Here is a 21263-nt window from a genome sequence, read left to right as displayed (position 1 = left end):
GCCCCCTGGGGTAGGGAGCGTGAACCCAGAGGCTGATGGATCTAATTAATCCTCTGCCAAATGGGTATTTGTGTTTGAGCCACTTTAGACAGAACCTTTGTGAAAATGACTTGAGCAAAGATCCTCGGACACCTGCCTTATCAACAGGAGGTCCTGGCTTCAAATCCCCAAAGTATCTTTAACTAGTGAGTGGGGCAATACTGTGGTCAATTAACAAAATGCATGATTCGCGTTTTCCTTTTACTTTATGGTTTCTGTGTTTTAATTGGACCTCAGTTGGATTATCCCAATTTTTGTGGTGACCTCTCTAGATTTCTGGTTCCTCATGGTCCTAATGAGGCAAATCTAATTGGCTTCATTAACTTTGCAGCAAGACTATTCTCACACAAGACAACATGTTCATAGAAATGTTAGCCTAGCCAAACCCGTACTTTTCGAGCTTCATGTTCTTCTGTGTTGTCTGGGGTGCAGCTCAGCAGTGGAATAAACAGCCAGTAAAATAGGAGACCAAAATAATTCCCTGACCCAAGATTGGGAAGAGATGGTTGGAAATTTCTTGGATGGCAGTGGTCAGCACTGTTGCCTCACAGCGCCAGGGACCCAACTTCAATTCCAACCTTGGGTGACGTCTGTGTGGAGTTTGTTTCTCCCCGTGTCTGCGTGGGTTTCCTCCAGGTGAACCACTTTCCTCCCACAATCCAAAGATACGCAGGTTAGGTGGATCGGCCATGTTAAATTGCCCCTCAGTGTCCAAAAATGTCAGGTGGGGTTTGAGGGATAGACTGGGGGCGTGTCTAGGTAGGCTGCTCTTTCAGAGGGTCAGTGCAGACTCGAGGGGCCAAATGGCCTCCTTCTGCACTGTAGTGATTCTGTGTGAAGTCATGATTTAGAAAGACTGATGGGGATAGATCAATGGTAAAAGAGTTTGAGGTAGACAAAAGTTCCTCGAGCACCTCAAACAGGATGAATGTACCACCAGTGAAGATAATCCACACCTCCAGAGCAAGATTAACATAGAATCATAGAATTTACAGTGCCGAAGGAGGCCATTCGGCCCATCGATTCTGCACCGGCTCTCGGAAAGAGCACCCTACCCAAGGTAGGGTGAGAACGGGGAGAACGTGCAGACTCCGCACAGACAGCGACCCAAGCCGGGAATTGAACCTGGGACCCTGGAGCTGTGAAGCAATTGTGCTAACCGCAATGCTACCGTGCTGCCCTGTTGGAGGAACATGATTGCCAAAACCCTCTTGGGGCATGGTACCTGAAAAGCGAAGGGAGACTTGAGGGAGGAATAAAAGGTGGGTGCTTGAAAAAGAGATTTACAAAATTGGGGCAATGCCATTGTTTTAAAAATTCTTACTAACTCCTGCAGCTGGCTTTTCACAAGATCGCAGCCGGGGGATTCCTCCAATACTTGCTTGGGAAAGCTTTCTCGATACTTTGTTTTTACATCAGGTGATGACATTGGGCTATGGAACCATCAATTAAAATAGTGCTTTGGTCCAACAATATTCATTATAAGTCGGTCTTCTTCTCCTCTTCCTCCTCCCCCACCCCTCCCAACCTCTTTCTCTCTTTCCCCCCCCCCCCCCCCCCGCCCCTTCCCCCAGTTGGAACAAATAGTATAAATAGAAATCCAGTGTGATGTAATTTTTTTTTTTTTAATGTACATTTATTGCTTGCTCCTGTACATAAGAATGCTTTGTTTCCCACACATAGACACCATTCTATCCCAAGAGATAATTAGTCATGGGTTGTACAATGCCATCAAAGTTCTGGAGATGTTTGATGAAAGCTTGTGGTTAAGGGTGTGACCAGGCCAGCCGTGAGCTGAAAGGGGATCCTTTTCAAGACCCTAGTTTCTCGCTCCTTGCAGCCTTTCTTTTCCGGCTCTTTGTCACCATGTTCCTTCCTGAATGCTCTTTGCTCCCTGAATCCTCAAGCTGATCAATCCATAAGTCCATAAGACATAGGAGCAGAATTAGGCCACTCGGCCCATCGAGTCTGCTCTGCCATTCAATCATGGCTGATATGTTTCTCATCCCCATTCTGCTGCCTTCTCCCCATAACTCCTGATCCCCTTATTAATCAAGATCCTATCTATTTCCATCTTATAGACACTCAGTGATTTGGCCTCCACAGCCTTCTGCGGCAAAGAGTTCCACAGATTCACCACCCTCTGGCTGAAGAAATTCCTCATCTGTTTTAAAGGATTGTCCCTTTAGTCTGAGATTGTGTCCTCCAAACCCTTTTGCAAATTCGTTCCTTCCCAATCCCTCAAAACAGTGGAATTCTTCATCTCCCGTCTTCCAATTCGCTCAAGATCTTCAACCCTCAATCTCTCCAATTCTCACTGAGTTCTTATCTCTTTTCCTTTTTCCAACCTGATGGGTGGCTGCTTTGTTCCCTCGTTCCTCGGACAAATCTATTCCTGGTTCCCCATTCTTCTCCTTCTCATTGTTGAAAGGTGCTTTTTCTATTTCTCTGCCTCTCCCTATCGATCATCTACCTCGTCTCCTCCTTCACTGCTTTCAACAGCTTTTCAAAATATTTCTCGTTCACCTGCTTTCAGGTATATCCTCCAGTTTCCATGTATCATCTACAAAAGCAGGTCGCAAGAGTAACTCTCCTCCTGACTCTCCAATGCCTGTCCACCACCATCTACAAAGCATGCGTCAAGAATGTATTGGAATATGACTGGATGAGTGCAGCTTCAACAATAATCAAATCTCGACATCATCCAGGACAAAGCAGACTATTTGGCACCCCATCCACCACCTTCAGCATTCAATCCCAGCAGCATTGTGTACCATCTACAAGATGCATTGCGGCAACTTGGCAAGGCTACTTTGATAGCACCTTCCAAACCTGTGACCTCTACCATCTAGAAGAAAGGCAGCCGATGCAAGGGGACGCCACTATCTGCAACTTTCCTTCTCTTCGCACAACATCCTGACTTAACGATATTGCCTATCCTTCACTCTTGCAGGATCAAAATTGTTGAAGTGTCAGGGGACTAAGACCTCGTTATAATTTTATCAAATAGATATCATGGCTATTTTTTTAAAAACTGGACAAAGACCTTTTAAAATGGTCAAATCTATGTCTGTCTGTGACCCCTAGACAAAACTACCATGGCATTATTGCAGAATCGTGCACCTCCTTTCTGAAGACGCACTAATGCACCCCCCCATGGGATACAGACCAAATTCAAGGAGAACGGTACAAAGGCCATCTGCAATTCATAAACCAGACTCGGCCAATGTCATCAATTTGTCTACTAGGACAAAGGACCTGGTAACCTCCCGTTCAAGTGTTAATGGTTGGAATAATCAACAATCTCTGGGAAACACACACAAGGGGGTATACGCACTTTGCCAAAGCCAGTGGAGAGGTGGAAGTCATGTGACAAGAACCTAGCTTGTGCATCCACTAATATTGCCTTGTGGAACTGCAAAGCTCACCTGGTAATTTACCCTCTACAACAGCAGCACAAAAAAGGTCCACATTGAATACCTGGCCCCATCTACACTGTTGCAGTCTGTACTGTTGCCTACAAGACTGATTCATGGCTGTGTGCTCATCACCTTGTGTGACGTCAACTCCACTGGAAAAGTAAATTATGCAGCATTGGATTTCAGCCTGTCAACTTCCTGAAGGTATACATCAATGGGCTTTGATTCTGGGCCTTTTCTGTTCACAGATGTGTGGCGAGGAGGAGAAATCGGGGCTGTGTAAATCGAGCCTCTCCTTCCTGTCTGTTAGAGAGGTCTCTTCCTATCAGCTCTTGTGGGGTACTTGCACCAGATGGACTGCAGTGGTTAAAGACAGTCAGCTGACCACCACCGAAGGCAATGCTGGAGGGGCAATAAATGTTGGCCTAGCTAATAATCCCCACACATCCTTGTGTTTATTCATTCTCAGGATATTGGTGTTGCTGACGAGGCCAGCAATTATTGCCCCATCAAGTATTGCCCTTGAAAGTGATGGTGAGCTGCCACCTTGAAAAGCGGCAGGCCATGTGGTGCAGACAGACCCACAGTGCTGTTGGGGAGGGAGTTCCCAGGTCCAGCGACAAGTGGGAACAAATGATAGGTTGGTGAGTAGCTTAGAAGGGAACCTCCAGGTGGTCCCATGTCTGCTGCCCTTGTCCTTCTAGGCGATAGTCTTGCATTTAGAAGGTGCTGTCTAAGGAGCTTGCAGGTAAATTCCTGCAGTGCATCTTGTCGATGGTGCACGTTGCTGTGAGTTGGTGGAGGAGGGAATGAATGTGGAAGGTAGTGGACAGCGTGCCAATCAAGCAGGATACTTTGTTCTGGATGCTGTCAAGCTTCTGTGAGCTGTATCCCATCCATGCAGATGGAGAATATTCCTGATTTGTGCTTTGTAGATGGTGGGCAAGCTTTAGGAAGTTGGGAGGGGAGTTACTACCCCAGCACGCGGCTTAGAGCAAGCTGGTACAGTTAGACTGAGTTACTACAGTTAGATTAGCAGAGAGTTGAACTCATTTGAGAATCATTTCAGAGTCTTGAGCATCTTTAGTTAAGACTGCATCAATTGCAGCCTGTTATCCGAAGCAGCATAACCCAACAGTCCTGTGTTGTCGCTTCCAGGTTGGCACCACATATTTGGGTGTGCCCGGTGCTATTCCTGGCATGACCCTCTGTACTCTTCATTGAACCAGCTGATCCCAGTAGAATGGGTGATTATGCCAGGCCATGAGGTTGCATCGTATGGCCCACAGCGCCTCATGGATGTCCATTTTTGCACTGCTAAATCTGTTCAAAATCTATCCATTTAGCAGTAGTGCCACACAACATGAAGGGGGTTCTCTTGATTTCCACAAGGACCATGTGGTGAATCCTCCTGTATATTCTCACCAACAGGTGCTTCTGTGATGGGTTGAGTGGGAGGACTGCGGTCAAGTAGTTTGTTTCCTCCTTGGTTCCCTCGCCGCCTGTTGTGGACAGTCTTATGAAACAATGTCCACCCTCCTGCTGCTTTTGGACATGGGAAGCTATGGAGTGGCGCCGTGATGCTGCCTCCCCTTGAGGAGTTGTCCGTTTGAGCCCACTCCAATGCATTGTGGGCAATGATCCACTATCAGAGGGTCTTCGGGTAAGTTAAACAGCAGCTCGATTTCAGGTGCCTGTTCAAGAGAAACTGGAGGCCTAATCTTCTCAATTAGAAGATCCACAGAAACAAATTGAGTCATCGCTCACTGTGCACAACCTGGATGCCCAGTGCATTTGGATGTAATTAAATGTGTGACACGCTTTGAGGCCTGGCTCAGATACAATACGGAAGTGCCAGCTTGGGTTTTTTTTTTTTTGCTGTTACAAAATGGTGTATTTTATAGGGTTTGTTTGTTAGGTTTTGTTTGTTTGTTGGCAAAGCTCTGGAATAAAAGTGGGGAGCGGCGAGCAGGAATCCAGGAAATCCTTCTTTTTAGGGCTATTTGTAAAAGGTGTAAGATCGCAACTGATGTCTGAGGCAGGGGTGAATAAACTGGTTGAGGCTTTAAGATGAAATTCTGAACCCCTGATGGGAGGTTAATGGAAGCTCGGAGCTTTGTGGTAATTGGGCTTGCTCCCGTGGAATTAATTTCCAGATTTTGGTAAACGTTTCCAAATTAGTTAACCCGAACGCTTGGTACGGGACATGTGAGAAAACCCATTGCCAAATCCCGTCTTAAACAGCAACACGGTTGAGAACACTAATAATTGTCACGTGAGAGTACCTTTAAGAAATGGGTGTTGAAGAAATGTACCTTTAAGAAATGGGTGTTTATCAGTGATGTCAGTGTGGGTGGAGCTGGACTGTCTGTCAGCTTTTTACTTTTGTTTTTGAGCAGGCTGCAGGGTGTTTAGTTTAGTTTTCAGTGTTGCAGTTGAAGCCAGACCAAGCAGGTGTACTGCTGTTCTCTCTGCCATCAAAAGACTATCTCGATCATTTGGTGAATTCAGAATTATAAATGTTTTCAGTAGTGACTTTAACCTGATGTGCTGCTTTTTTTTTTTAAATGTAAAGTACACAATTCATTTTTTCCAATTAAGGGGCAATTTAGCGTGGCCAATCCACCTCGTATGCACATCTTTGGGATGTGGGGGTGAAACCCACGCAGACACTGAGAATGTGCAAACTCCACACGGACAGTGACCCAGAGCCGGGATCGAACCTGGGACCTCGGCGCCGTGAGGCTGCAGGGCTAGCCCACTGCGCCACCGTGCTGCCCTAACCTGATGTGCTTCTGATATGTTTTTAAGTCGTATGGATGTTAAAAAGGAAAGCGTAAAGGTGTTGTAGTCTTTGGGGGTTGTATTTGAATTGATGGTTGCTAAGATGCTCACTATGTTTTAAAAAGGTTAACTTGAGTTCATAGAATAAACATGGTTTTGCTTTATTAAAAAAAAACTTTTCCATTTCTGCTGTCCCACACCTGTAGAGTGGGCCGTGTGCTCCCCATACTACAATCTAGTAAAAGTTGTGGGTCAGTGAACTCCCATGATACACTTTGGGGTTCTCTAAACCCTGGCCCATAACATAATCATGCAAAATAGATGGAAAAGGAATATCCAGGCTGCAATATAAAGGTTTACAAATTCGACCCATTTAATTTGGTTCAGGCCGATCTGCAGTTCTTGGATCATCCATTTAAGAGGAGACTGCCAGGTCGAGTGGGGGAACCATGGTTGACAAGAGAGGTTGGATGTCTTGTTAAGAGGAAAATGGTGACTTATGTAAGGCTGAGGAAACAAGGTTCAGACAGGGCATTGGAGGGATACAAGATAGCCAGGAGGGAACTGAAGAAAGGGATTAGGAGAGCTAAGAGAGGGCATGAACAATCTTTGGCGGGTAGGATCAAGGAAAATCCCAAGGCCTTTTACACATATGTGAGAAATATGAGAATGACTAGACCGAGGGTAGGTCCGATCAAGGACAGTAGCGGGAGATTGTGTATCGAATCTGAAGAGATAGGAGAGGTCTTGAATGAGTATTTTTCTTCTGTATTTACAAATGAGAGGGGCGATATTGTTGGAGAGGACAGTGTGAAACAGATTGGTAAGCTCGAGGAAATACTTGTCAGGAAGGAAGATGTGTTGGGCATTTTGAAAAACTTGAGGATAGACAAGTACCCCGGGCCTGACGGGATATATCCAAGGATTCTATGGGAAGCAAGAGATGAAATTGCAGAGCCGTTGGCAATGATCTTTTCGTCCTCACTGTCAACAGGGGTGGTACCAGGGGATTGGAGAGTGGCGAATGTCGTGCCCCTGTTCAAAAAAGGAACTAGGGATAACCCTGGGAATTACAGGCCAGTTAGTCTTACTTCGGTGGTAGGCAAAGTAATGGAAAGGGTACTGAAGGATAGGATTTCTGAGCATCTGGAAAGACACTGCTTGATTAGGGATAGTCAGCACGGATTTGTGAGGGGTAGGTCTTGCCTTACAAATCTTATTGAATTCTTTGAGGAGGTGACCAAGCATGTGGATGAAGGTAAAGCAGTGGATGTAGTGTACATGGATTTTAGTAAGGCATTTGATAAAGTTCCCCATGGTAGGCTTATGCAGAAAGTAAGGAGGCATGGGATAGTGGGAAATTTGGCCAGTTGGATAACGAACTGGCTAACCGATAGAAGTCAGAGAGTGGTGGTGGATGGCAAATATTCAGCCTGGATCCCAGTTACCAGTGGCGTACCGCAGGGATCAGTTCTGGGTCCTCTGCTGTTTGTGATTTTCATTAATGACTTGGATGAGGGAGTTGAAGGGTGGGTCAGTAAATTTGCAGACGATACGAAGATTGGTGGAGTTGTGGATAGTAAGGAGGGCTGTTGTCGGCTGCAAAGAGACATAGATAGGATGCAGAGCTGGGCTGAGAAGTGGCAGATGGAGTTTAACCCTGAAAAGTGTGAGGTTGTCCATTTTGGAAGGACAAATATGAATGCGGAATATAGGGTTAACGGTAGAGTTCTTGGCAATGTAGAGGAGCAGAGAGATCTTGGGGTCTATGTTCATACATCTTTGAAAGTTGCCACTCAAGTGGATAGAGCTGTGAAGAAGGCCTATGGTGTGCTCGCGTTCATTAACAGAGGGATTGAATTTAAGAGCCGTGAGGTGATGATGCAGCTGTACAAAACTTTGGTAAGGCCACATTTGGAGTACTGTGTACAGTTCTGGTCGCCTCATTTTAGGAAGGATGTGGAAGCTCTGGAAAAGGTGCAAAGAAGATTTACCAGGATGTTGCCTGGAATGGAGAGTAGGTCTTACGAGGAAAGGTTGAGGGTGCTAGGCCTTTTCTCATTAGAGCGGAGAAGGATGAGGGGCGACTTGATAGAGGTTTATAAGATGATCAGGGGAATAGATAGAGTAGACAGTCAGAGACTTTTTCCCTGGGTGGAACACACCATTACAAGGGGACATAAATTTAAGGTGAAAGGTGGAAGATATAGGAGGGATATCAGAGGTAGGTTCTTTACCCAGAGAGTAGTGGGGGCATGAAATGCACTGCCTGTGGAAGTAGTTGAGTCGGAAACATTAGGGACCTTCAAGCAGCTATTGGATAGGTACATGGATGACGGTAAAATGATATAGTGTAGATTTATTTGTTCTTAAGGGCAGCACGGTAGCATTGTGGATAGCGCAATTGCTTCACAGCTCCATGGTCCCAGGTTCGATTCCGGCTTGGGTCATTGTCTGTGCGGAGTCTGCACGTCCTCCCCGTGTCTGCGTGGGTTTCCTCCGGGTGCTCCGGTTTCCTCCCACAGTCCAAAGATGTGCGGGTTAGGTGAATTGGCCAATGATAAATTGCCCTTAATGTCCAAATTGCCCTTGGTGTTGGGTGGAGGTGTTGAGTTTGGGTATGGTGCTCTTTCCAAGAGCCGGTGCAGACTCAAAGGGCCGAATGGCCTCCTTCTGCACTGTAAATTCAATGATAATCTATGATTAATCTAGGACAAAGGTTCGGCACAACATCGTGGGCCGAAGGGCCTGTTCTGTGCTGTATTTTCTATGTTCTATGTTCTAACTGGATTTATTTTATGAAAGTCAAAATCTTCACCTTTATCCTCATTTAAAACATTCCTTCAAATCTATTTGACCAACCACCGGGACTAATATATCCATGCATGATTCTGTGCCACATTTTGATTTAATAGTACTCTTAACGCATTGGAACATTGTACTATGATGGAGCTATATAAATGCAAGTTGTTAAAAATACTTGAAGAGTTCATTCTCAAAGAAAGAGAAATGTACAGCACAGGAACAGGCCCTTCGGCCCTCCAAGCCTGTGCCGACCATGCTGCCTGTCTAACCTAAAACCTGCACTTCTGGGGTCCGTATCCTTCTATTCCCATCCTATTCATGTATTTGTCAAGACTCCCCTTAAATGTCACTGTCGTCCCTGCTTCCTCCTCCTCCGGCAGCGAGTTCCAGGCGGCCACTACCCTTTGTGTATTTTTTAAAAAAAACCTTCCCTTGCACATCTCCTCTAAACTTCGCATCTCACATCTTAAACCTATGCCCCCAGTAATTGACTCTTGCACCTTGTGGGGAAAAAGCTTCTGACTATCCACTCTGTCTATGCCCCTCATAATTTTGTAAACGTCTATCAGGTCGCCCCTCGACCTCTGTCGTTTCAGTGAAAACAGAGGTTATCCAACCTCTCCTCATGGCTAATGCTCTCCATACCAGGCAACATCCTGGTAAACCTCCTCCTGCACCCTCTCCAAAGCCTCTACATTCTCATTGTAACTCACCAAGGTGCCTTTTCAGAGTAAAAGCTGCTGCCCAGTGATTTGGACATTCCAGATATGGTTTTGTAGCAACCAATTGACTTTGGTTGAATGAGGCAGCTGAATATTTGGCTGATGCTTGTACTTGATGGCTATCCAGTAGATACTGCGCGCGCCTGAGGGTTAGAATGGGGGCGGGGGGGGGGGGGGATTGTGATGGTGCTTTTAACGCACTGAGACATTGGGAAATACCGGGATTGGCATCTTTGGGGTGGAGGAAATAGGGAGAGAAATTTGGCAAAATGAAAGCATGCCTCAATTTTAGACAGTGACTGACTATTTGCCTTCTATTTGTTCTATTAGTCACAGCTAAGGGGACAAAATTAACATGCCTTTAAGCATGATTACAGACTAAAACACTTGAAGCCCCGAGAGTATTAGACATGCAGAATAGACTCGCAGCAACAATTAATGCTGTGCCAATTAACTCCTGGGTAAACAGCAGGTAAATATCTGATTAAGAATAACACTTAGCGAGGATTAGATGAAAGACCCATCATAAAGATTCAACTGACTCATTTGACATTGCCAATGCAATTGTGGTGGGGATGGACAATTGCTTTTCAAAAGAGGAGTTACACGCATTGCACTTTGACACAATGTGCTTAAGGAATTACTTTATAACTTGCGTGGCGCCGAGGTCCCGTGTTCGATCCCAGCTCCAGGTCTGGAGTTTGCACATTCTCCCCATGTCTGCGTGGGTCTCACCCCCACAACATGAAAAGATGTGCAGGTAGGTGGGTTGGCCATGCGAAATTGCCCCTTAATTGGATTTTTTTTTAAAAAGGAATTACTTTAAGTGTCTTTCCATAACCTGGGCACATTGACAGCCCGATTGGGCTGCAAGTTTCTGTAAACAGCAGTGAGGTGCTTACTGAGACGGGAGGTTGGACAGGATGAGAATAATACGGATTGCAAGGCTGGATTCGTGACTGGAGGTTCTCCTGAATGAACTTGGGCAGGGGAGCAAAGTTTCAGTCCTGTCCTCGGGGGACCACGGGCCCAAAAGCAGCAACACCTTCACCGTCCTGTTGCTTTCATTGCTGGGGAGATTGAAAATAAAGAGAATGCTGCAAAAATTCAGCGGGTCTGTGGAAAAACATATGCTGCCAGACCAACACTTTACTATTTCGGAACCTCTTCAAAATATCCCAAAGCTCCAAAATTGATTATTAAAAGTGCATTTATTGCATTGCAAGCTGGCTGCTGCAGTGCCTTGGTAAGGCTGTTCAGACAGGACTGTTGAGCAGATAGATATTGGGCCAGGACACCTTGAGCACTCTTCAAAATAGTGCAATGTCAACTTTTCCAGGAAAATGTGGGATTCCGCTGGCACAAACTTAGATTATGTGCCTTGATGTGCATCTGATTCTCGGGTAAGAATACTACCAACTACCACACTACCATAGTGGCACTTGCAAGATTTTAACTGACTCCCTTGAAGATTGAGTGAATTGGATCAATTCAATGACTGCTACTTGTACATTATGTACAGGCTTTTCTAAATTTAGTGTACCCAATTATCTTTTTTCCAATTAAGGGGCAATTTCGTGTGGCCAATCCACCTACCCTGCACATCTTTGGGTTGTGGGGGTGAGACCCATGCAGACACGGGGAGAATGTGCAAACTGCACACGGTCAGTGGGCCAGGATCGAACCCGGGTCCTCGGCGCCGTGAGGCAGCAGGGCTAACCACTGTGCTGCCCTTAGTATGTAGAAGCTTGAAGGGAAAATTCTATTTGGTCCAAGCCTTCTGTTCCCTTGTAATGACCCTTTGGTCATTGAAAACAATGAGAATTTTGAAAATCTAACCCCTCAATGGCCTCGTCCCTCCCTATTTCTGTAATCTTCTCTAAACTCCACAAATCTCGGAAATGCCTCCACTCAAACCAATTCAGACCTCTTGAGCGATCGTTCTGAAAGTGCTGAACTCGCGGGAGTCCAGAAGGCTGGAATAAAAGTGTCTAATCGGAGGATGAGGCCCTGTCGCTCCAGCCTGGCCTTGCACTTCCCCGGAACACTGCAGCAGGCCGAGGATGGAGGTGCGGGCATGACTGCAAAATGGTGAATGGAGATGGCAAACAAGGAAGCTCTGGGTCACGCTTGGGGGGGGGGGGGGGGGGAGAAGAGAGAGAAAGAGTGTTCTGCAAAGTGGTCGACCAATCTGCATTTGATCTTGCCCCAGTGTTGAGGAGACTGCATTGCGATCAGCGCACTGTCGACTGACTTGAAAGATAAACCTGTAAATCTCTGCTTTACCTAGGAGGGACTTTTTATGAGGAGAGGTTGAGTAGGTTGGGCTTCTACTCATTGGAGTTTAGAAGAATGAGAGACAACCTTATTGAGACACATAGCTTCAACCCTGTCAGGCCCCCTTGAGAGGCTGTTTCCCCTTGTAGGAGAGTCTAGGACCAGAGGGCACAATCTCAGAGCAAGGAATCACCAATTTAAGACCAAGGAGGAGGGATTTCTTCTGATGGTAGTGAATCTGTAGAATTATTTACCGTAAAAGGCTGAGTCGTTAAGTATGTTCCAGATTTTTAGAAGGCAATCGAGTGTAAGACGTTATCCTATTTTACTTTTGCAGTAATGTTATTAAAACCTGGATTAAGATGCCTACAGACACTGACTGCTGGAGCGGTGTTGTAAAAGTAGTGATTAAGCTGTTGTAAAAGTGAGTTAATTATTGATTTGCTGGTGGAAGTGTACTGCTAATAGATCCTGAGAACCATTTACTTGTTTACACATAGCTAGCTAATGGAATATTGTTTAGGTTTGAAGGACCCCCTGGGGTGTAAATAATTTGAGGGGTATTGTTTGATCCCCAAGTCAAGGTACTACTTGTAATAAGAGACAAAAGAATGCCTTATGCTTTGGGTATAGATGATGTGGTTAATGGGAGGAGCCTGGGCTGTCTGAAAAGTCAGTAGGTCTGAGAACTTTAATCTGAACAGAGGTGTTTCAGTTTGGTCCTTAAAAGGTTCTCTCTCGAGATTCTGCCCAAAGAAAAGCAAGTAGAAACCTGGCTGTTTACTTTATTCATGAGTGGTATTTTCATTGGTTGGCTAAATTGGAATATAGTGGCAGGTTTAGAAAGCAAGTTATGATTATTTTGCTTCTGAACTGTTAACTGTAAAGCTATTTCTTTGTTGCTAATGTGGTTAATTCTGTGACTAAATTAAAGTTTATTTTAACATAAAAGATACCTATTGCTTAGTGTTATCACTCCTGTGGGGCAGTAACATTTCCTCAGTTTTACTAATTGGAAATAGTTTGGGATCCTAGCACAATGGTTATGGGGATAAGGTGGGAAAGTTGAGCTGAGGATTATCAGATCAGTCTTGATCTCACTGAATGCCAGAGCAGACTCGATGGGCCGAATGGCCTACTTCTACTCGAGTGTCTGTTGGACGTCCTAAAGTGCTTTGCAGCAAATGGAAATGCTTTTGAAATGTAATCATTGTTCTAACCAAGGAAGTGTAGCAACCAATTGATGCACCATCTCGCACATACATGTGTATAATGTAGCAACCAATTGATGCACCATCTCGCACATACATGTGTATAATGTAGCAACCAATTGATGCACCACCTCGCACATACATGTGTATAATGGGCTACAACCAATAAAGAGAACTTTTTCCAAGATTTTTAAGATTAACAAAATTTTGTGTGGAAACTGGACTGGTGCTAATAGCTAGCCACTCATTCGGTATAGAATCCCTTCAGTGCAGAAGGATGCCATTCGGCCCATCAAGTCTACGCCAATCCTCCAAAAGAGCACTCTACCAAGCGCCCCCCTTCCCTATCCCTGTAACCCCATCTGACCTGCACATCCCTGGACACTAAGGGGCAATTTATCACTGCCAAACCAGAGCACCCGGAGGAAACCCACGCAGACATGGGGAGAACGTGCAGACTCCATACAGACACCAAAGGTCAGAATCGAAGCTGGGTCCCTAGCGCTGAGGCACCAGTGTTAACTACTGAGCCCCCTCAAGATATAACATTGTCCTGTACAAATCTGCCCCCCACCGCCAGAACAAGATGCATCTGTATTGACTGCAGAAACACACAATCGTAGTCTGCTGAGTATCAAATCGTGAGCATTTTCACAACTGGAATGATGGGAACAGACAACCCGAGAGCTCTTGCATTGAGGAGCGAGAGAGCAGGAATAGTATCATCGGGCCCATCCCAATTCCCAGAGCTGAAAAATGTTAGTCCCTGCCAAATATGGTTACGAAACGTTTGCTGGCCTTCCGGTCAGGGAAGTGGAAAGGATGATCGAGATGGACATGGCTGCTTATGTTTTTTTTTTAAATTTGGAATATCTAATTAATTTTACCAACTCGAGGGCAATTTATCGTGGCCAATCCACCTACCCTGCACATCTTTGGGTTGTGGGGGTGAAACCATTGCAGACACGGGGAGAATGTGCAAACTCCACATGGGCCGGGATCGAACCTGGGACCTCTGCGCCGTGAGGCAGCAGTGCTAACCACTGCGCTGCCCGGCTGCTTATGTTAACACTCCGTTCTCCGCTGGGCAAAACACTTGTCAAGTGGCAGAACACGGAGAGAAAATGCAGCATGCTGGGAGACCCTAGCATTCGTCTCATTCCAATTAAACAACCGGGCTTCACGTGAAGGTGGAAACCGTTCATTGATTTCTTGAAGGAGGGGGGAAGGCGGGATGTGGTGGGGTGTTGGCATCGGGAGGTTGGGGATCTGTGGCTTTGTTTAGGTTGGGGTGGTGTTCTTCTGAAACATATGTAAAAAGCCTTGAATAAAAATACTTTTGGGAGGGAGGGATTCAGAGGAGGCACAAGGCTGGAGATGCTGCGGAGGGAGAATGGGTCCGAGCCATGCGACTAATTTGTGGACAAGGACTCATTTTACATTGGGGCAGTCTACAGGGATGGTGCAGGAGGGAGGGTTTCAGATTTCTGGATAATTGGGGCTCATTCTGGGGTAGGTGGAACCTCTACAAACGGGATGGTCTATACCTGGACCAGAGGGGTACCAATATCCTGGGGGGGAAATTTGCTAATGCTCTTCGGGAGGGTTTAAACTAGTTCAGGAGCTTGGGAACCTGAATTGTAGCTCCAGTATACAGGAGGTTGAGGGTAGTGAGGTCATGAGTAAGGTTTTAAAGTTGCAGGAGTGTACCGGCAGACAGGAAGGTGGTTTAAAGTGTGTCTTCTTCAATGCCAGGAGCATCCGGAATAAGGTGGGTGAACTTGCGGCATGGGTTGGGACTTTGATGTTGTGGCCATTTCGGAGACCTGGATAGAGCAGGGACAGGAATGGTTTTTGCAGGTACCGGGGTTTAGATATTTCAGTAAGCTCAGGGAAGGTGGTAAAAGAGGGGGAGGGGTGGCATTGTTAGTCAAGGACAGTATTACGGTGGCAGAAAGAACGTTTGATGAGGACTCGTCTACTGAGGTAGTATGGGCTGAGGTTAGAAACAGGAAAGGAGAGGTCACCCTGTTAGGGGTTTTCTGTAGGCCTCCGAAAAGTTCCAGAGATGTAGAGGAAAGGATTGCAAAGATGATTCTGGATAGGAGCGAAAGCAACAGGGTAGTTGTTATGGGGGACTTTAACTTTCCAAATATTGACTGGAAACGCTATAGTTCGAGTACTTTAGATGGGTCTGTTTTTGTCAAATGTGTGCAGGAGGGTTTCCTGACACAGTATGTAGATAGGCCAACGAGAGGCAAGGCCATATTGGATTTGGTACTGGGTAATGAAGCAGGACAGGTGTTAGATTTGGAGGTAGGTGAGCACTTTGGTGATAGTGACCACAATTCCATTGCGTTTGCTTTAGTGATGGAAAGGGATAGGTATATACCGCAGGGCAAGAGTTATATCTGGGGGAAAGGCAATTATGATGCGATGAGGCAAGACTTAGAATGCATCGGATGGAGAGGAAAACTGCAGGGGTTGGGCACAATGGAAATGTGGAGCTTGTTCAAGGAACAGCTACTGCATGTCCTTGATAAGTATGTACCTGTCAGGCAGGGAAGAAGTGGCCGAGCAAGGGAACAGTGGTTTACTAAAGCAGTTGAAACACTTGTCAAGAGGAAGAAGGAGGCTTATGTAAAGATGAGACATGAAGGTTCAGTTAGGGCGCTCGAGAGTTACAAGTTAGCTAGGAAGGACCTAAAGAGAGAGCTAAGAAGAGCCAGGAGGGGTTATGAGAAGTCTTTGGCAGGTAGGATCAAGGGTAACCCTAAAGCTTTCTATAGATATGTCAGGAATAAACAAATGACTAGGTTAAGAGTTGTGCTTGGAGTCTGAGGAGATGGGAGAGGTGCTAAATGAATATTTTTCGTCAGTTTTCACACAGGAAAAAGACAATCTTGTCGAGGAGAATACTGAGATTCAGGCTACTGGACTAGAAGGGCTTGAGGTTCATAAGGAGGAGGTGTTAGCAATTCTGGAAAGTGTGAGAATAGATAAGTCCCCTGGGCCGGATGGGATTTATCCTAGGATTCTCTGGGCAGCTAGGGAGGAAATTGCTGAGCCTTTAGCTTTGATCTTTAAGTCATCTTTGTCTACAGGAATAGTGCCAGAAGACTGGAGGATAGCAAATGTTGTCCCCTTGTTCAAGAAGGGGAGTAGAGACAACCCCGGTAACTATAGACCAGTGAGCCTTACTTCTGTTGTGGGCAAAATCTTGGAAAGGTTTATAAGAGACAGGATGCATAATCATCTGGAAAGGAATAATTTGATTAGAGATAGTCGACACGGTTTTGTGAAGGGTAGGTCGTGCCTCATGAACCTTATTGAGTTCTTTGAGAAGGTGACCAAACAGGTGGATGAGGGTAAAGCAGTTGATGTGGTGTACATGGATTTCAGATACATTGATAAGGTTCCCCACTGTAGGCTACTGCAGAAAATACGGAGGCATGGGATTCAGGGTGATTTAGCAGTTTGGATCAGAAATTGGCGAGCTGGAAGAAAACAAAGGGTGGTGGTTGATGGGAAATGTTCAGACTGGAGTCCAGTTACTAGTGGTGTACCACAAGGATCTGTTTTGGGGCCACTGCTGTTTGTCATTTTTATAAATGACCTGGAGGAGGGCATAGAAGGATGGGTGAGTAAATTTGCAGATGACACTAAAGTCGGTGGAGTTGTGGACAGTGCAGAAGGATGTTACAAGTTACAGAGGGACATAGATAAGCTGCAGAGCTGGGCTGAGAGGTGGCAAATGGAGTTTAATGCAGAAAAGTGTGAGGTGATTCATTCTGGAAGGAATAACAGGAAGACAGAATACTGGGCTAATGGTAAGATTCTTGGCAGTGTGGATGAGCAGAGATCTCGGTGTCCATGCACATAGATCCCTGAAAGTTGCCAACCAGGTTGAGAGGGTTGTTAAGAAGGCGTACGGAGTGTTAGCTTTTATTGGTAGAGGGATTGAGTTTCGGAGCCATGAGGTCATGTTGCAGCTGTACAAAACTCTGGTGCGGCTGCATTTGGAGTATTGTGTGCAATTCTGGTCGCCGCATTTTTGGAAGCATTGGAAAGGGTGCAGAGGAGATTTACCAGAATGTTGCCTGGTATGGAGGGAAGATCTAATGAGGAAAGGCTGAGGGACTTGAGGCTGTTTTTGTTAGAGAGAAGAAGGTTAAGAGGTGACTTAATTGAGGCATACAAGATGATCAGAGAATTGGATAGGGTGGACAGTGAGAGCCTTTTTCCTCGGATGGTGATGTCTAGCACGAGGAGACATACCTTTAAATTGAGGGGATATAGATATAAGACAGATGTCAGAGGTAGGTTCTTTACTCGGAGAGTAGTAAGGGCGTGGAATGCCCTGCCTGCAACAGTAGTGGACTCGCCAACACTAAGGGCATTCAAATGGTCATTGGATAGACATACGGACGATAAGGGAATAGAGTAGATGGGCTTTAGAGTGGTTTCACAGGTCGGCGCAACATCGAGGGCCGAAGGGCCTGTACTGCGCTGTAATGCTCTATGACCGGGTAGTCAGCATGTGGGGGACTCAATGTCATACAAGATATATACTGAGGTTTGACAATGGTGAATGGAGGAGGGAAAGAGGCTTCTTGATAATCGTCTCAGACAAGCAAATGTTGTAGATGTTCACATGGATAAGATTTCAACTCTCTGACCAAAGACAAACTGCATGTAGCCCAGTTCAGCTGAGGGATTGAAGCAGGTTGTTGAACGTTTTATATAATTTTAGAGTACCTAATTATTTTTTCCAATTAAAGGGCGATTTAACATGGCCAATCCACCCGCCTTGCACGTCTTTGGGTTGTGGGGACGAAACCCACACAGACACGGGGAGAACGTGCAAACTCCACACGGACAGTGACCCGGGGCTGGGATCGAACCAGAGTCCTTGGTGCTGTCAGACAGCAGTGCTAACCACTGCGCCACCATGCTGCCCTGTGAGGAAGAATGATAACCAGTCATATGACACTGTAGAGAAGGCAAAGAGGGATATTAACTTAGAATATCACAGCCAACTTTGACTTGGGTACTCTGTGCTGTGGGCAGGACACAAACCATGTTCAATGGGCTCAAGTTATGCCAGGTGAGAGTGCAGCTGGAAGGAAGAACATCTCTGATTCTAATCTCTATCCTCTTGTTTTTGAGTACTAGTTGGACGGGACAGACTGGTCAAGCGGGAGGTTCAGAGGTGGGAGTTGAGGATGGCGGGGGTTCTGAGGTGGGAAATATGGTGGGGGGGTGGCAGTTAAGTCAGGAAGGTATCGTGATGGGCACCACTGTGGCACAGTGGGTTCACCCTGCTGCCTCACGGCGCCGAGGTCCCAGGTTCGATCCCGGCTCTGGGTCATTGTCCGTGTGGAGTTTGCACATTCTCCCCGTGTTTGCGTGGGTTTCACCCCCACAACCCAAAGATGTGCAGGGTAGGTGGATTGGCCACGCTAAATTGCCCCTTAATTGGAAAAAATGAATTGGGTACTCAAATTTTTTTTTTTTTTTAAAAGGCATCGTGATGTGACACCAGCAGCCTGAGACACTGGGAAGGAGGAAGGTTAACACAGCAATGCAACGAGAAAGTAATCAAATATTCACAAATATAGGATCAATTTAGAAATAAACTTTTACAAAAGGACTTGAAAGACGGGGGAAAAATAATTAATCAGAGGACAAACTAATTATCATTACCTGGCCAGTCACAAGATCTGTCAAAGGTAGTCTTCGTGTTGGCTAGTCTGATACAGGTGGGAGGAAATCTCCTCGCAGAAATTAACAGGGTGAATGAGTGTTGGACGCAGCCTCTGAAATGCAAGATGATTATCAGACTTGCTTTAGCTTAACGTAAGCACAAAGGAACATACATTTCAATAGGTTAGCAACAGTGAGTGGGTGATCTCTTCAGTGATTTAATTGACAAATGTGCTAAATAGCCCTTAACTAATACTGGACTCATCCAACTGAATTAAAACCACCTAGTTCCAAGTTAAAGAAATTAAAAAGCAGTCTCTTCATTTTTCTCTCCCAAACTAATAATATAACATTGGCCAGCAATCCATAAACACAAACAGATGTTTGAAATTTGAAATGGGTAAAACGCAATTTTTTTTAAAAAGTACATTTTATGCCGCAACATTCGCATCATTTGCACCTAGAAATGAAAATCGCTTGTCACAAGTAGGCTTCAAATGAAGTTACTGTGAAAAGCCCCTAGTCGCCACATTCCGGCGCCTGTTCGGGGAGGCTGGTACGGGAATTGAACCGTGCTGCTGGCCTGCCTTGGTCTGCTTTCAAAGCCAGCGATTTAGCCCTGTGCAAGAGTCAAGTCCACTCAGCTATAGGAAAGGTAATGGGTACACCGCAGGATCTCCCAAACACTGTTTCGATGTCCTCTTGGACAGTCCCAGCCAATTGAGACCAGAACAAAAATGATTCCTAAAATGAACCAGTTCCTAAATCCACAGCAGGTGATAGATGTCAAAGAGGCATTTAACAGATTGGTGGAATGGGTGGTCATGTGGCAGATGTAACTTAATGCAGAAATGTGCAAGGTGATGCATGTTGGGAGGAAGAATGGGGGGAGGCAATTGAAGATAAAGGGTACTGGGCTGGTTTAGCACACTGGGCTAAATAGCTGGCTTTTAAGGCATGCCGGCAGCACGGTTCAATTCCCGTACCAGCCTCCCCGAACAGGCGCCGGAATGTGGCGACTAGGGGCTTTCCCCAGGAACTTAATTGAAGTCTACTTGTGACAATAAGCGATTTTCATTTTTCACAATTCTAGCGAGGGTACAGGAGCAGAGACATTAGGACTATATCTGCACACCTTGAAGGTTGCAAAAAGTGGTTGAAAGGAATAGTTACTGGGTTTTAGGAGCAGAGTACAAAAACAAGGAATTTTGTGAATAGCCTTTATTAAAAAATCACTGCTTTGGTCAGTATAAATCTGACCCCATTTCCAGTTCTCTCCAAACTTGACACCGAGCCACCCAGACTCTATGTTCGCTTTCTTTCCTCTCCGCAGAGGCTGCCAGACCTGCTGAGATTGTCCATTATTTTCTGTTTTCGTTTTGGATTCCAGCATCCACAATAATTTGCTTTCCTCTCGTGTTTAATTCACTGCCAATTCTCTTCCAGGACTCCCTACCTTGCTCTTCTTTCCAACACAATTTCAGTTTGTGTTTTGCCCTGTCCACCTTTTCTGCTTTCCATTCAATCTCCACCTATCGCTTCTCCCCACCCCTGCCACCTGACCACCATCGGACCCTATTTCCAGGTCTCTCCAGCTTCGAAAGAGTCATCCAGACTCGAAACGTCCAGGAGTTGCCCCGTATTTACTACGTTGGTCTCAATTGTGTACAAGTTTGGGCACCATGCTTTAGGACTTTTTCAATTAGGTGCTGAAAAGATTCACGAGAATGGTTCCAGGGATAATTAATTTCATTTTTTTTTTGCTCATGGGCTGTAGATGTTGCTGGCTAGGTCATTGTTTATTGCCCATATCTATATTGTCCCGGCAGGTGGTAGTGAGCAGCTACAGTCCATGTGGCGGATAGAGAAGCTGGGGGAGTTCTCCAAGATGAGGAGGGATTCAAAATCACATGGGTGCTGGAAACAGTTGAGGAAGAAAACGTCCCTGCTTCGGGAAAGGCGAGATGGGAGCTTCTAGCTGCACAATTAAGATCCAATAAATAACGTAAAATTTACAATCCTGTAAGTTGAAGATCAGAAACTTTCAAACACCAGTTTCTAACCTGTGGGTTGGTTAGATGTAGCAGGGGCCCAGTCATGCAAAATGGATTCTCTCTCGGGACTTAGCGAGGCCATTTTACCATTCCATAACCAAAAGGCACCACCGTGTAGAGATTGATAATGTTATTAATCATCTCCATCCCAGGACATCACTGCAGGAGTTCCTCAGGATAGTGTCCTTGGCCTAGCCATTTTCACCTGTGTCATCAATCACCTTCCCTCCATCATAAGGTTAGAAG

At 45.7% G+C, this 21263-nt stretch overlaps 1 protein-coding gene and 1 long non-coding RNA gene across 2 annotated transcripts in view; one reads left to right on the top strand and one right to left on the bottom strand.

Annotated features, from left to right (window-relative positions):
• Positions 1 to 21263, top strand: part of LOC140404465 (uncharacterized) — an 80507-nt gene that overhangs the window by 4715 nt on the left and 54529 nt on the right. The window lies entirely within an intron of this gene.
• Positions 1 to 21263, bottom strand: part of sin3aa (SIN3 transcription regulator family member Aa) — a 159677-nt gene that overhangs the window by 134433 nt on the left and 3981 nt on the right. Inside the window, exon 2 of the mRNA XM_072493045.1 lies at positions 18964 to 19076. The gene's annotated coding sequence lies outside the window, so the exon portion shown is untranslated. The remainder of the gene's footprint in view (positions 1 to 18963; positions 19077 to 21263) is intronic.

This window comes from Scyliorhinus torazame, chromosome 30 (genome assembly GCF_047496885.1).
Source record: "Scyliorhinus torazame isolate Kashiwa2021f chromosome 30, sScyTor2.1, whole genome shotgun sequence".
In the NCBI taxonomy this organism is placed as follows: Eukaryota; Metazoa; Chordata; class Chondrichthyes; order Carcharhiniformes; family Scyliorhinidae; genus Scyliorhinus; species Scyliorhinus torazame.
The sequence above is the reverse complement of the archived record's forward strand: the minus strand, read 5'-3'. Positions and strand labels throughout refer to the sequence as shown.